Below are 14,663 nucleotides of genomic sequence, written 5' to 3' on the forward strand. Positions count from 1 at the left end.
TTTCGTCATAAAATTTAAGGTTAGATTTAAATTAACTCGTCAAGTTTTAATTAACTTAAATTAAACTTTCTAAATTTACAATTGTAACTTGTAACACCCTACCATACAGAACTTTACGCTTAAGCTGTAAAATAGAGGTGGTGTGGTATTACGACGTCTAAAATGAAATATATACATATAATAGAAGAAAGAATATAATAAACTAGGAGCCTTAAAAAAATAGGTGAAGCAAAATCGCAAAAATAAAGTGCAACGCTCATGAAACGGGATTATTTGCGTACTAAGGAACCTAAAGATCATAGGTATAAGTAAACAGAAAGTGAGATTAGAGAGTTAAGGATACAGAATAACTAGCTCCTGATGCAGCCTACGAAGCCAAGGCTGGCCGAAGAATATTTACATATATATACATGTCCAAAATCCAAATTTACATAAACAAAACCCTATTTCTCCATAAGCCTCTAAGAGGATCAAAAGAACAGGTTGTTCGGAGAGGAAACTAAGTACATATATACATAAATATACATCAAAAGGAAACCCAGTAACCACTCCGCTTCAGAAGTCCAGACGCCTAGCAAGGTACCTCTCGACCTGCATTTGAAAAACAACAACATAGTATGGGATGAGAACCAAAGGTTCTCAGTATGGTAAAGGTGCCACACATATAAGATATAAGGTCCTGGGAATACCAAAGGCAATCATAGAATGCCGACACTCAGATATAAAGCTTAATGAACTAAAAACAGAAGCCATAAATAGGTGGTCGTCTAAAGGTTCTCAACCTAACTAAACTTAACCTATATACTGAACTTTCCCCACCTTTTCTCCGTACCTCCGTCTCCCATGATTTGCACAGACAAACAAACAAAACAAAGCAAACGCAATTAGTTCACAAGTAGTACAGATAACTGTTATAACAAATAGCAGGCTATAGTCACATAAGCAATCCCACATAGTTCATAAACAAGCAAATCAGACAATATGCACATGATGCATGCCTGTCCTATGGCTGATGAGTCTCATCTGTCGGTTATCAAGCCAACCCGACAAGTCCGGTTTGCTAAACCGTTGGACTGTCCCCCGTCGTGCATCCCCATGAGTCTATGCATAGCTTTTTCTCTTTCATTCATAAATCATACATTCATTTTTACTCAATGGGGGTTACCATTCCTGGGAATTTATACGTACCCGGTCACCCTTACGACATAGGGTCAACAGAGTATCGAGTTTCAACCTGGAACACGTGGTGGCAAGCCACATTACTTTACCCAGGAAAACTCGTATCTCAGATCATTTGAATGCTTAATCCAAATATCAAGGTTGTGAGAACCGGACCGGTCAATGAACCGGTAAGGCAACTGGTTCACTGGTTCAATGGTTTGACCGGAGTTCAACCGATTTAATTAAATATTAAATAAAATTATTAAAAATTAATGTATTGCTTGATCACGGTCTAGTTGTTCTATCTTCAAAAATAAAAAATTTTAATTAGTAACAACTACAATTTACAAATACAAATTTACACAAATTAAATACAGTTACAGCCAATGACTAAATATTGATTGTTGAACAGATTTACAGAATTTCTAATCACATCAAGAAGCAAACAATACATGCAGCACCAAAAGTTCAAAACAGAAAATTATCAATTACATTCGCCATCAAAAGTTCAGAAAATGAATTCAGAAGTCAGAATCCATACAATTAGACAATTAAAGCAACAATTAACAATCAAAAAAATTAATGAGTACCACAAAAATTAACAAAATTATTTTAAGAGAATTAATTCAAATTGAAAAGAACAGTGAACCTGAACAAAATTACTAAATGAAGTCAATCAATATACAATGGTCCTCAACAAGCAACTAGAGAGGGCTAATTCCATAATTTCTAGCCTTGAAAATTCCCACAGCCTCATCAAAAAATTTAGCAGAGAAAGAGAGAACATAGAGAACAAAGGGAAGAAGCGCGACTGCTCGAGCGTTCCACAGAGGTGAAAGCAAGGTCCCTACGCTCTTTTGTGCAAGAATACGCTGTTGTGAAAGTTAAAAGAACTCCTCCTTTGAAATAAGAACGATTATCCGGCTAACCCACACTCTTGAAGGAAGAACTAAAAGGGCTGGTGCAGAAAATCCCCTGAAGCAGCGGAAGAGAGGTGACGATGGAGAAATGTTCGTGGTGAGCAGTGGAACAGAGGTGAGCAGTGGAACAGAGGTGAGCAGTGGCAAACAATAACCTCAGCAACAAAATCATGAATAGAATAACAAATAAATTAATAACCTCAGCAAACAATAACCTCAACAAAAAATATCATGAACAGAAAATCAGAAATAACAAATAAATCTATAATCTCAACAAAAATTACTAAACCAGCAAACAATAACCTCAGAAAATCCAGCTAATCAGCAAATCAATTTGAAACAAATAATAAGTATTATCATAAATCAATTGCTAAACCCTAAACCAGCAAGCAGACGCCGAGGAGATGGTTGTGAAGTGCGAAACTGCTAACAAAGTATTACTTACCGGCGGCGAGGTGGAAGGCGACCAACGGCGACGACAGAGGACACGACACCGGCGAACAGAGAGAAGGTGAGATCGGCGATGACATCAACGCAGTGGGGGCTGTGCGATTGGGTGCTGTGGTGGCTTCTATGATTTTTAGAGAAGAAAGGAGAGGAGAGGAGTTTGTGGCTTTGTGAAGAAGAAGCTGCGACGGCTTCTAGGGTTCACTACTTCAGTTCTGCGTTTTGCCATTTTTCCTTCCTTTTTATTTTTTTATTTTTTTAGGGATAAAACGGCGCCGTTTTGGAGGGCTTATTTTCGAACCGAAAACCCTCCAAAAAACTGGACGGTTCTGTCAGTTCACCGGTTAACCACCGGTTCGGCCGGTTCTGTAACCGATTTTTTGCCAGGCAGTTTCTAGGCCTATCGGACCGGCTTGATGGCCAATTTCAGTTGAATCGACCGGTCCGGTTTGGTTTTCAGAACAATGCCAAATATTATACAATCATTTATAACATTGCATACTCAATTCATCACCTTTTTAGCTTTACTTCACCTCCAAGTTATCTCCATTTCCTAACTTCATCTAATTACCAGGCTCATTACTATTATTTATGACTAGAAGAATGAAAATAGAGGTTTAGAAGTTCGAAATCATTCTGAAATTACAAAAATTGAGAAGCAGGGTGTGTGCATACGCACACATGTGTACGTGCGCACACTTGCATAAATGTTTGTGTGCGTACGCACACTGGTGCACGCGCGCACATCTGCCAAGAATCCCATGGTGTGCGTGCGCATCAGAGTGTGCGTACGCACGTTTTCTGAAAATCATAGGGTGTGCGTGCACACAAGAGTGTGAGTACGCACAAGTGAAAACTTGGTCCTACTTAGAGCGCACGCACAAGGGTGTGCGTGCACACACATACCAGAAATTCTGGTTTTGCCAGAACTTAAAAAAAACAGCTTTTTGCTCAAATTTTCCGACGCCCATAACTTTTTTGTTTTAAAACATTTTTCATCCGTTCTTCGAATGGCGTAAACTTCACGAACCCAATTTTATATAAAATAAGTTTGATATCATTTGGGGGTTCGAAAGCCAAGTTATGACTTACCGAAGTTTGGCCAAAAACTAATTTTTACAAAACTTCAAAACCTCCACTTTCCAACAAATATCCTTTCAAACAAATATCCTTTTAAAATCAACCTGTATCATGCAAATTTAGCCCTAACTCATAAAATATTATATCAACCTCACTCCACATTCAATCACCATCCATCAACCCCAATTTTAACAATTCTAGTACATTGATTTCCTACCTACAACAACATAATCATCCATACAAGACCATCACCATTAGTTTGCCAATCATCATTAACACATAATCCAACATTCGTTCTTCCATACCCAATGTCAAACAATAATCAACTTCTAACTTAATTCACAATTATTCTCAAGGCACTAAACAATTTAACATACATATGCATTCAAATCCTATGCTATGATCATCTAGCCTAAGTTTTCACAGAACATTATATATTATATACATAAAATATAAACCATACCTTGGCCGATTTTCGCGTATTGCCCAAGGCAAAATTACCAAACCAACACAGCCCTAAGGTCCAAAATTCACCAAAACACTAAAATTCCAACGTCCATAATTTCAAACTCCAACTACTTTTACACAACCTAACACATGTACACAACACATATACACCCAAATTCACATATCTATATATAAAATTCAATACCCATATACCAATTGAATGAATTAACTTAAGGTTAATAATCCTTACCATATCCACGGACAAAACCATCCAAGTTCGATAAGCTCCACAAGCTAAATCGAACCTAGAATACCAAAATCAACAAAATCTCAACATAGTGGCTCACAATTTTCGAAAATCAAATGGGTAGAGAGACTGAGGTAAAATTGTGGCTTACCTATGAAATTTTTTCAGTAGAATCGTAGAGCTCGACGCGGTGGTCGCGTGGCCGCCAACGGTGCGGCGATCGGAGCTCGGAGCGAGGAGTTACGGTGGTTAGAAATTGGAATAAGGGTTCGGAACCCTTCTTTTCCTTGGCTGTGTTCAGGGTTACTTTCTACTGAATTGGGGAAAAAGATGAGCCTTGGCTCATTTAATTGATGGGCTGGTTGGGCCCACGGGCCCAGTTTGAGTCCGGTTCAATTGATTTGATCCGTTCGGCTCAATCTTGGACTAAATTCTTTTAAATTAATGTCAAAATTCTTGTTTTAATTAGCTCTATCCTAATTTAATATAATATTTACATTTCTAATTTCTTTGTTAAAATTTAATTTATTAACTAATTATTCGCTAATTTTAACGGAATTTACATAACTCATGTTAGTAAAGTCATTTATGTTAATAATGCACTGATTTGGCATATTAACAATTGTAAATTTGAAGGTTTAATTTGGTCAATTAAAATTTAAAGATTAATTTGAATCTCACCTTAAATTTTAAGAGTCAAATTAAACATTAACTAATGTATAAACAAAAATATAGGTCTACACTCTAAAATGAAGGACTATCATAATATATTTTTATTCATTTCGAAAATATATATAATTGGTGTAATTGAGATTTTAAAGACTATTTTAGTACACATAGTCAATTTTAAATCCACTTTAAAATTTAACTCGAATAAATATTATAAAGTCATGTCCAAGTATATACCCATAGCGATGTTAGGTAGCCAAAGATTAATTATAATATAGAAATGTCACTTAAAATTTTTTATTCTTTTGATAAGCAAGTGACTTACACCTTCTTATCACTCATCCTTCTTATCACCCACTATTTTTCTGCGTATTTAATGTTATTAATGTTCTTTCCAAAATCAATTTTCGTTTTTTCCAAATCAAATCATTAACATCTCTCAATCACATTATTATCCATTAAAATCCAATTTTTCACATAAATTATGGAAGTTAAATTAAAAATTTTTAACAACTTCTACTATACAACTCATATTTTACATATAGACTATTAAAAAATAAAAAATAATTATTAATTCGTCATATTAAAATCAATAAATAAGTATACATATGAATATTAAATAAAAAATACTAAAATAATTAAAATCATGACTTATTAGTGCACATATGAGATAATTTGAAGAATATAATAAGATGCATAGTTTAAAATTTAGTAATATTATAAAAATTTATTAATTATAGACATCATACATATGAAATTATGAATATTATGAGTACAAAATTATGGATGTTATGTGTATGAATTTATGGATGTTATGAGTAAATTTATCAATTGAATAAATTAATTTAAGAATTTGATATTTTTTCTAATTCAATTATGATAAAATTTAAAAATATTTGTGTTAATTTGATAGTTACTTATGCAATAACTAAAAAAGTGATATGTGTATGGATGTAATATCTAATAAATATGAATTTAATTTTTAGATGTTAGTTGTATGTAATTATGGATGTTATATATATGAACTTATGAATGTTATGTGTATAAACTTAGTTAGTACAGTATAATTATAAATGCACATAAAAAAACCAGTTTATTACCATACCTCATCAAAATTAGTGTGGTTTTTCATATTCTCAAAAATTAGTTGACTGACAATAATCTCATCAAGCCGGATGAGTTCGTCCGTGGTTCAAATTATTCTTCAACTCCTTCTTGTAAATTTCTTCGACCTATCCTAATTGTACTTGTAATTGAAATAGAATTGTGATTTTTGGCCTGAGAGAGTAAACGACCTTTATGATCCAGATTAAGAATGAAAAACATATTATACCAAGTTTTTACATTTGTCCACGCATGTAATGATAATAAATGGATTAAAGGAAATAAAAATCAATTACAATTAAAATCAATTACATTTAATAAATATTATTATTACTGTTTTTAATTGTTATTAGTTTTTATTAGGGGTGTGCATGACTCGACCCGGTTAGAAGACTCGGTCCGGTCCTGAGTACTTTAGAGGCTAATTTGGTGTGATTTCATTGAGTCTAGGGCCGGGTAAGGGTCTCAAAAATAGGCCCGGTCATTATTTCGGGTCGGGTCCGGGCCATGGCTCGGGTCGTCTGAAGTCGGCCCGGTGGCCCGGTCATCATACACAATTAATATTTTGTGTTATTAGTGATGGATGATGGCTATTCTTATGTGAAATTTAAGTATTGTAAACCTTAATATTTTGCATGTGTTATTAGTTATTATAAGACTATAAGTTAATGTTTTATGTTTAAAATGCATAAGATTTTAGACTAATGCATAATATTGTGTTATTTGTATTGATTTAAATATTTGGTGTTATTATACAATATTAGTATTGATTATGGTTATGCTTTAATTTTAGAGAAGAGTTAGTTCTTGTTATATTTTAAGTGAATTTTACTATGTTAAATAATAGTTGGAGCCTTGGAAATTTGGATATTTTCACATGCTAGCTTATAAGAAGGTATCAAGGTAATGTAATGTTAACGGCTCGGTTTTCATCCGGTTTTTACCCGGTATAATCGTGGCCCGAAAGTATATAGATTTCATCGGGTTTAAGGTTGGGTTCGAGTCTAATAAATAGGTCTGGTATATATTTTGGGCCGAATCTAGGTCTCATCAAACCCGGTTTCACCCGACCCATGCACACTCCTAGTCTTTATTGTATTCTTAAATATAATATTTAAATTATTAAAAAGAATATTAAATAATAATTACAAGAATGTCTAATAATTAGGAATATGATATTATAATTAATATCATTAATAAATGAGGCTGATAAGAATATAATAAGTGAATTGATAGGAAAGTAAGATAAAAAATTTAAAATATTAGTAAGTTATATAAATAAAATAAATTATAAAATTTTTTGACTAATTATAACTGAAAATTTTTTGTTATGAAACTTTTCAAACCAATAAAATGTACACTCAATTTACTTGAAGATACTAATTTTTGGAATCTAAACCCGGGAACTTGCCAATGGATCTGAACTTGAGACAGAGTGCTGCCTAAATTCAAGAGCCGTTGAGTAATCCTTCCTCACGTGGAAGATTAGTTGGTAGGCTAAACTTTGAGGCCAGAAATCACATATATGCTGTGAATACATTAAGCAATTTTATTAGCAAGCCACTGGCTACCCATATGGATGCAATGCACCATGTCATAACCAAGTTAGAAATGGGACTTGGTTTATGTTGATTTTGACTGGGCTAGGTGTTCGAAGAAGTGTGATTGGTTATTGCATGTTCATTGGGAATTTATTGGTGTCTTGAAAGTCCACCAAGCAAACAATGGCGTCAAAATCTCCATCATATCTTTCATATTTTCTATGATTCAGTTCCAGCTATATAGACATTGCCATCAATCCTATTTTCACGAGAGGATCAAATATGTTAGAGTATAATTAGGATTAATTAAAATTAGTTAGTATTAATTATATTTATTTAGCATATTTGTATATTTATTATAGAATATTATGTTTTTATTATTTTAATTCTTTTAACACTTATATATATTATTGTATATTATATTATTACAACACCACTCAATAATACACAATCACTTTTTTTAGATTATTCTCTTGTTTCTAACATGATATCAAGAATATAGGTTTTTTTTTTCCATGAAATTAGTTCATAGCCCCTCGTTTTTCTTTTTCTGATAGTATTCTTTGTCCTTATTTTTCGATCCTTTCCTGACGCTTTGGTTCGTCACTGCCCTTATCACCGTCTTCGTCTAGTTGTTGCGAGTTCAACGAGTCCAGCCTTATCGTCGAAAACCACCAGACGCACCACCACGCACCGCCTCAAAGTTACTGTCCGTTTGTTTATCTTCCTCCTTCCAGACGCATCCAGCGCCGTTGGATCCACACCTAGGATCAACGGCCCAGAAGCATCACACGTGTCCAGATACGGCACCTCCAACCGACCCGTGTTTGACCCATGTGTCAACCCGGCCCGGTCCGCTTCCTGACCCGTGCGTCAACTCCTCTCCGTGTTAGTATTGACGTGTCTTCCTTTTCCTCTCACACGTCGCCACATGTCCTCTTCTACTAATGTGGCTGCTGACATGGCACGGACGTGGCACATAATGGGGCCCATCCAAAATTTTTTTGGTGAGATATTTTTTATTTTGACTTTCATTTTCTCAATTTTTTTCCGATCTTACAGTTTTCTTTCTTCTTTGTATATATTAATATGAAAAAATCAGATGTCTTTGCATTCACAGACAGAAAAGGATAAATTCTGTCGAAACTGTAACCATTTTGGACACCTTTTCTCAGACTGTCTTTCTATTGAATGTCACAAATACAAACAGAAAGGTCACATTAGCTATAATTTTGTCCAAACATGTTCTGTCATTATTGCAAGTTCTTGGGACACTTGATTACTACCTGTCCTACTCGCCCACCATGTTCAGATCCAAATAAATATCATTTTCGTCCCAACTATTCTAAGAATGTGCCTGCTTCTACTATTGCTGTTGTTGCTAATGAATCCACTAACTCTGCTTCTCTCAACCTACCTTCTGTCTCTCCATCCAGCATTGAGTCTCTTCTTAAGCAACTTTTTTCTTTTTTGGTAATACCGCTGCTACTCTTTTCACTCCTCTAGGTAATTATAAATAGTATTTTGATTCTGGTTGCTTTCATCACATGTCTCCTTTGTGTCATCTTTTCTCGTATTTGTCTACCATTACAAATGCACATTCTGTCAACATTGCTGACGGTTTCCTCTTGCATGCAATACATAAGGGTTTTATTTTACAGTCAAATCTTACTCTCTCTGACACTTATTTTATTCCAAAATTAAACTTTAATCTTATTTCTATTAGTCAACTTGTTGATCTCAGTTTTGATGTTAATATTTCTATTTCTGGTTGTCGTGTGCAGGATCGTTGGATGTGACAGATCATTGGGACTAGACGTAAGGTCGGAGGTTTGTTTGAGCTCGAGAATTTTCACATTCCTTCTACGTCAAATCTCTGTATTGTTTCTTCTCCATCTACAATTCACTTATGGCATCGCCGTCTTTTCCACAACTCCTTCGAAAAATTGCGTCCTCTTCTCTCTAAAGGTGTTTTAGTTCAAGTTAATCAAGAGTCTTTTGATTGCATTTCTTGTCAAACTGTAAAACAACCAACATTATCTTTTCATAATAATCAATCTCTTACTTGCTCTCCCTTTGATCTTATTCACTCTTATATTTGGAGCCTGCTCCCACCGCTTCTATGGGAGGGACTCGATACTTTGTAATATGGGTTAAGTATTGTTTTCGTCCCTAACGTCTTGGGTCAAAATCAAAATCGTTCCCGACCTTTTTTCGTTATTAAAATCATCCTCAACGTTCAAAAACGCTTTAAAATCATCTTTTTTACCAATTTTATTTATTTTATTACCAAACTACCCCTCATTAAAAAATTATAAAATAAAATAAATATAAAATAAATAAAAAGGAAAGGAAAGAAAGGAAAGAAAGGGATATAGAGAGAATCGGGGGGAGAGAAAGAAGGGGGGTGGGGCGCGAGAACGGGGGTGGGGGGGAGGGAAGGGAAGCCGCACCGCCGCACCGCTATACCGCCGCCCTGCCGCCTGTGATCCACCACTGTTCCTCCTCTTTGCCCTCACCGCCCGCTGCTTCTTCTTCTTCTGTGAATTGGATTTTTTTTGTAGAATTTATGAATTTTTTTTGTGAAATTTGTTATGGAATATCTATAATTTAATTTTTTGTGATTTGACTTAAATTTAGAATATTGTTGTTGCTGAATTTGTTGATTATTGTCAAATGCATGTTGCTTGAATTTCTTTAAAAGAAGATGAAGAAGCAGAGCAAGAATAAAAGAGGAAGAATTTTAGTTTTGAATTTTGTTGATGGTTCTGAGTTTTGATTATTCTGATTTTTTGAGTTATGATTTTATGAGTTATGATTTTCTGAGGTGGGGGTGGTGGTGGGTTCTGGTGTTGATGATGATAGTAGGGGGTGGTGGTGGGTTCTTGTTCATCTTGGACTTCTGGTTGATTTTGGAGAAAGTTATGATGATGATGATGATGATGACCATGATGATACTGCTGGTGGTGGTGGTGGGTTCGCGTTGGGCGTAGGCTTCTGTTCTGGCAGTGGAGGTGGTGGGGTGAGGAAGGTGAAGAGGAGAATGATGATGATGAGGGTATTTTGGTCCAAGAATTCGGGAAAGGATGATTTTAAAGCGTTTTTGAACGTTGAGGATGATTTTAATAACGAAAAAAGGTTGGGGATGATTTTGATTTTGACCCAAGACGTTAGGGACGAAAACAATACTTAACCCTTGTAGTATTTATTGATGATTATTCACGTTTTACTTGGATTTATTTGATGACGCATATTTATACTTAATATCGGTATCTTTGTTCAATTCTGAAATATTTTATTTTAAAATATTTTTATGACATTTTATCTATATTTTACATAAGATATATTAAATTTATATTTCTCAAATAATAAAAAACTTTTAACAACAGATTAATATAATTTTTTTAATTATATATAGATTTAGGATTTTATACCCACACATTTTTTTAAGTTCAACAGTATTTTTTAAATATTTTATGAATAGTATATGAAATCTAATCGTCATGAGCTGCCTCAACTTTATATTAACTTTGCTACTATGACTAAAACTCAATTTTTCAAGGTTATTAAAGTCTTCTAATACGATAATGCTATGGAATAACATGACTCTAAACTTTTAGTTTTTCTCGCTAAACAGTGTACTTGTTTGAGTTTTCTTGTCCTGGTACCTCTCAACAAAATGAAAGAGCTGCAAACACCGTCACATTCTTGACTCAGTTCGTGCTATGCTTATTTTTTCTTCATGTCTTGAGCGTACTTGGGATGAAACTGTTCTCACTGCTGTCCATGCTATCATTAGACTTTCTTCTTCTGTCTTTGGTAACATTACTCCCTTTGAGCGTATTTATCATACCTCTCCAGATTATAGCTCTCTTTGTGTTTTTGGTTGTGGATCTGTTTTGTCTTTCTTCAGCCTCATGAGCATAATAAACTTGAACCTCGGGTTCGCATGTATTGTTTTCTTGGTTATGGCACTGAACACAAAGGTTATCATTGTTGGGATTCCATCTCTCGACGTATTCATATATCTCGTCATGTTGTATTCTGGGAGCATCACATGTTCTCTAATTTCTCCTCTTTTCAGTCCATTCCTTCTACTCAGTCCCCATTTTTTACTAACCCCCATGTTGATCTTTTTCCTAATGATGTTACTACATATTCTATCTCCAGTCAACCTCTCGAGCCTCCTACTCATCTGCCTTCTCCATCTTTCGATGATTCCAGACCCGACGATGTTCCTGGTCCTGCTGTCGTGCCTCCTTCCTCCACTCATTCTTTTAGGGGAAGAAATTCACCTCCTCATCTTCGTGATTATCATTGTTTTTCTACTATTCTTCATCATTATGAACCTAATTCATTCCGAGAAGCCTCCACAAATTCAAATTAGCAGCAAGCAATGCAAGAAGAAATCCAAGCAAAGAACACACTTGAAACTTGGTTTATCCTCCTTCTGATCAAGAAGTTGTGGGTAGTAGATGAATATACAAAATCAAGACTCGCTCTGATGGTTCTATTGACCATTATAAGGCATGATTATATTGGTTGCTCAAGGAAGTATGCAAGAATATGATATTGATTATAAAGAGACTTTTGCTCCTGTTGCTCGTCTCATACCTGTTCACGCTCTCCTTTGTCATTGCTGCAGTCAAAAAATGGGTTTTCAGTTAGATGGATGTGAAAAATGCATTTCTTAATGGAAATTTGAAGAAGAAGGTGTATATGAAACCACCCCGAGATATCCTTGTGCTTCTAGCAAAGTCTGTCTTTTTTGTAAGGCACTTTATAGTCTTAAGCAAGCTCTTCGTAAATGGTTTGAAAAGTTTAGCACCACTATATGCAATCTAAATTTCAGTTGCAGCCCTCATGAGAATACTCTCTTTATTCGTACAAGTGAATGTGGGGTTGTTCTACTTTTGTATGTCGATGACATGATCATTACTAGAGATTATGTTGATGGTATCTCTGATCTTAAAGCATCCCTTCACCACACTTTTAAGATGAAGGATCTTGATTCTCTCAATTATTTTCTTGGCCTTAAAGTCATATCCTTGGATGACGGTATCTATCTCTCTCAAGTTAAGTATACTTCTGATTTTCTTGTTCGAGCTAGAATCACAGATAGTCGCACTAAGTCTACTCCTCTTGAGCCTAATATTCGGTTTACTCCTATAGATGACATTGTTTTGTATAATCCTACTCTTTATTGACAGTTTGTTGGAGATCTCGTCTACTTGAGTATCACACGATCCGACATCGCCTATTCAGTTCATGTTCTTAGCCAATTTTTGTCACCTCCTCGTACTACTCACTATGCGGCAATTCTGCGCTACATCAAAGGCACTCTGTTTCATGGCCTTTATTTTTCAGCCCATTTATCTTTAACTCTTCAAGCAGACTATGATGTTGATTGGGCTGGTGATCCCACTGATCGTCGTTCTACTACTGGTTATTATTTGTTTCTTGTGATTCTTTCATTTTCTGGCGAACTAAAAAGCAAACGTTTACTGCTCGATTAAGCACCGAAGCTGAATATCGTACTCTCGCTAACATTACTACTGAAGTTATCTCAATTTGTTGGCTTCTCGAAGACTTTAGTGCTCCTTAGTCGTCTCCAACTGATGTTTTTTGTAACAACCACATTGCTATTCAGATTGTCTATAATGATGTTTTTCACAAACACACTAAACACATTGAAATTTATTGTCACTTTGTCCGGTAACGTCTCTTTATTAATGTTGTTTGTCTCATAGCTGTTGGGACTCTGGATCAGACTGCTGATATTTTCACAAAGGCTCATCACTCTACTCGTTTTCGGACTCTAGTATCTAAACTCAAAATGATATCTTTAACTCACACTTTAATTTGAGGAAGGATGTTAAAGTATAATTAGAATCAGTTAACATTAATTATAGGGCAATTTACGTTTTTAAATTGTTTGACCCCCAATATTACGCAAATGCATTGTTTCCAATTTCAATACGCAAATGCATTGTTTCACTATTTTATGTAAACCGCTACTGGCAGTAGCGGTTTACAGATGTGCATAAACCGCTACAACCAGCCGCGGTTTACGTGTATGCGTGTGTGAGTGTAAACCGCTGCTGCCAGCAGCGGTTTACGTGTGTGCGTGTGTGAGCGTAAACCGCTATAGGCTATAGCGGTTTACATGTAGTGTGTCTATTTCAAACAAAAAATAGACAATTAGATGATAAAATCCAAAGTTTTTCAGTCAATAATTAGATGATAAAATAATATATAGATACAATGACAAAACTAGGCAAAATATTAAAGAATAACAAAAAATTAATTTTATAATAAAATAAAATAAAAATAAAAATTTAAAAAATAAAATTAAAATTTATATATAATTTATATGAAAAAAAATTAAAATTTAAAGGGATTATTGTCCCCTTTCTCAGTCTGAGATTCTGCTTCCAAATAGATGAAAAAGAAATCAAAATAAAACAAAAAAAATTAACAAAAAATGTTAACTGAAAAAGTTAAAATTAATTTTCAATACATATATATAGTTTCGTCTCCTTATATTGTAATTAAAATATAAATGTTATACCAAATAATTTCATTGAAAATTAAATAAACAAAAGTCACATGTATATATTTTTCAAAAAATAATGTAAATTGTACTATCTTCTAAGAATTAATGGAGGTCATATATAGTTCAGTTAGAGAGTAAATTATACAAAAAATAAGAATAAAAAATACTGTTTTAATATATTATGTGTATAATACACCTATATCTCCCTATTTTTATGTACTCACGTATTTTTTTATTTTGTATATGTTTGATTAAAAATATTATTTATATACTAAAATAAATTACTAAAATTAATTATTATATATTTATATATAAATATATATTATTTAATTTATTTTTAATATATATTTTATATTTATATTTTAACTTATGTTTTATAATCGTGGATTTTAATATAGGCTTATGTATCATGATCGATTTTATGTACTCGCTGCAACATCTTTTTAATTAGACTTTTCTTGTTAAATATCGGAATTTTTTGTTTGTCTGTT

Source organism: Arachis hypogaea, chromosome 12 (genome assembly GCF_003086295.3).
Source record: "Arachis hypogaea cultivar Tifrunner chromosome 12, arahy.Tifrunner.gnm2.J5K5, whole genome shotgun sequence".
Lineage (NCBI taxonomy): Eukaryota > Viridiplantae > Streptophyta > Magnoliopsida > Fabales > Fabaceae > Arachis > Arachis hypogaea.